Source organism: Oryzias melastigma, linkage group LG17, assembly GCF_002922805.2.
Source record: "Oryzias melastigma strain HK-1 linkage group LG17, ASM292280v2, whole genome shotgun sequence".
Lineage (NCBI taxonomy): Eukaryota > Metazoa > Chordata > Actinopteri > Beloniformes > Adrianichthyidae > Oryzias > Oryzias melastigma.
In genome coordinates this window covers 3,922,249-3,925,278 of record NC_050528.1, presented here as the reverse complement: position 1 = coordinate 3,925,278, position 3,030 = coordinate 3,922,249, and the positions used below count along the sequence as shown (strand labels likewise).

The 3,030-nt window shown below is 36.2% G+C and overlaps 1 long non-coding RNA gene across 3 annotated transcripts in view; it reads left to right on the top strand.

The window, feature by feature from the left end:
- Positions 1-277: 277 nt before the first annotated feature.
- Positions 278-3,030, top strand: part of LOC112147442 — a 56,230-nt gene continuing 53,477 nt past the window's right edge. For all 3 annotated transcript variants that reach the window (XR_002919454.2, XR_004949451.1, XR_002919453.2), the window contains exons 1-2: positions 278-408; positions 512-617. This is a non-coding gene — a long non-coding RNA (uncharacterized LOC112147442). The remainder of the gene's footprint in view (positions 409-511; positions 618-3,030) is intronic.

Sequence of the window (3,030 nt, the reverse complement as noted above, 5' to 3'; positions counted from 1 at the left end):
ATGGAAACGTGTTTGGTCATAGTCAGCTCTAAAATGCTTCTGAAGATGTTTCATTTCGACGTGAACCAAACATCTCCAAAACACACCCGTTGCTTATGTAGTAGAGTGGTAAATGTTCAGCCAATTCCCTCTGTGTCTAAAATACTTAAAACTTGAAAATCTATTAGTTACAGTTATAACGTATTTTAATTATTTTCCTTCTGTGACAATTATATATTTTGTAACAAGTGTAAGTGTTAATATATTGTTACTCTAAATGTTGTGTTTAACCAGTGGAGGGCAGTGTCGCGGAAGTTATCGCTGGGCATTTTATTTTGAAAAGACGCAAAGCAGTCGTCTTCCTGTTTAGCTGTCTGCTCCGCGGCTGTTTCATCTGCATGATAGAGAAAATATCCACGAAGTTTTAAGGTAATTTATTCAAAACATGTAAAAGCCATCTTTCAATATTAATTTGTTGGAGTTATTTGTTAGTATTTCTGCTTAATTATTTAGTTTTAAATGGATTTTACAGAGGACGGAAATGTGCGTCGTGGTAGTGAGGAAGCCATGACAGACGCGTAGCTTGTGAGAAAACGGCGCCATTTCCAGCGTTCCTGAGTGTAAAGCTGCTAAAAAAAGTGAGTTTTTGTTCGATTATTTATTTGTAACTTTTCCAATGACTTGTAAGTAATTTTGTTTTTTGTGTTAACTCTCTGTGGTCAGAGTCCACTGCCGTATTTTTATGTTACTTTATTTAACATTTTTGTTTGGTCAAATCTTTTAGACCAACCATTTGTCAAATAAATTCTGAGATTTTGTTTTACTTACAGAAAGCAAGTCTGACCATTTTTGAGTGTGATTTAAAAATAATAAATTACTGTATAAAACCCCAATTATTGTGTCCTGTGAGGCAGCATCATTTCTCCAGGCTACACTTATTCGGGGGGTGCTACCCTAAAATGAGTTCTGGATGGGTCAAATGGACGTTTTTAGTCAGTGTAGTTAACAGAGCCTTCATCGTATGATTCTCTTCCTCTTTTTGATCAGGTGAAAGTCTGTCTACTCTAAAGTGAAGTGAACCGGTCATTTACTAGAGAACTGAGACCTTCATCTCCGAAGTGGATCATTGTTTTTGTTTGTCCAAACCAGAGTTTAGCATAAACTTCTGAATAAACTTGACAAAAGAAGTTGATTTTTAGTAAACAATACTCAGATCCAGCTAAGCTCCGCCCACATGTGTGAGACGTCTTTGGCTGCAGAAGAAGCTGAAATGATTCTGCTGCAGGAATGTTTGGTTTTCTCTGGCAGACAGACAGACTTTGGCTTCACCTGTCCGTTGTCTTCCCGCTCTTTGTTTAGATTCAAGTTTATGAGCCCGAGTCATGCTTCACCGTCTTTTTATGAACCAGACGTTTTATCCTGCCGATCGTTTTCTACACACCCTCTGAGGGTTTATTCAGATTTGCCAGAATTCAGATCTTTATCTGCGTTGATCTGATCCAGAAGTGCGTACAGATAAACGTGTCCTGTAACCGACGTCAGCACCTGCTGGAGATCCCGTCACGTTCAGATGATGATTTGCAGGAACTGGTTGCAACTTAACCTCTCGTGTCCTTTAGGGAAAAAAATGAATCCTTTTTTTACTGATTTTTTTTTTTTAATATTGAGTTTAAGCTCAATTAGTTCTAAAGATTTGTGGTTTTATTGTAACATACACCCCTAAATCACAGAAATTAAAAATAAAAGACCCACTTTTTGGATGAAACAGGTGAAATAAAATGATAAATTTTCCTTTTGTCAAACAGAACTCTGCATAGGAAATGTCTGTTCATAGAATCCCACCATCTGTTGATCTCCTCTCGTTAAAAAAAGAGGAAAATGTGGCGTCCAGTTCCTGGAAGAGCTAAAACAGAACCAGGAAAGTCTGTTTCACTTCCTCAACCAACGTTAACTCATTCACACACGTGTTCTAATAACTGGAAAACACTAGGAGCCGAGCCAGAACCATTAAAAGTGGTGACCGAGTTCCTCAGTCTTAGTAAAAGGTTCTGTCGAACAGTGATCCCTAACCTCAGTGGACCGGTACCGGTCTGTCGAACAGTTGATTAAAAAAAAGAAACACAACTTACATTTTTTGAAGAATGTTTTATTTTGAAAAACTGCTGTAAAAAGTGAAACTCTGCATCAATTAACAGAAGTTTTGCAATTTATTACAATTAAAAATATTAGTTTTTAATCAAATTAAATTTTTAAGTTCAGTTAACCATCTACTGATGATTTTAAATGTAACAAATAACAGAACTTTTGTTCATTGATGCAACATTTCACTTTTTTCAGTGTGGATTCTCTCAGTCGCGTGTCCAAAATCAATCCGCTACTTTCACTCCACTAAACTGAAACCTCCAAGCTAGCAAAATGGCAAAAACAAACTTTTTTGAATACTTGTTTTTGCAGAAAAAAATCCAGAGAGGAAACAGAAAAAAGAGCCTTCTACTTCAAAATAAAAGCTGCATTTAACCTCCGAATTCCTCCGAATTCTGATTTATCGTGACAGTTGTTCCCACCCACTATAATAATATTAATAATAATGCATATTTAGTAACTAATGCTGCTAATAAAGCAGCTCAAACTGCGCATTCAGGTTTATGATTATATTTAGAAGATACCAATGTTTCTCATTTATTTATAAAGGTCATACCTTTAAAGTTGGACGAGGATGAAGTTGCCTTTAGATTTTTTTTGGATTAAAGAAAAATCTGTATCAAATTTTAATAGTTCCTAAATGAAATCTAGTGTCTAAAAATCAGGGCGGTCCATGAAAATATCGTCTGACGTTAAACACTTCGTGACCTGAAGAGATTTGGAACCACGGCTGTAGAACATCAGCTCTACTACTGTCTGCGGCGTCTGTTTTGATTGAGCGTTTGACTGCACGCCTTTCTTCTGCGACATGAGGAAAAACACATTTAATTGTCTGATTGCTGAAAGCAATCAGAGTATGTTGTTGTAATTCTTTATTATATTTTATTATTCTTCTTCTTCTTCTTCTTC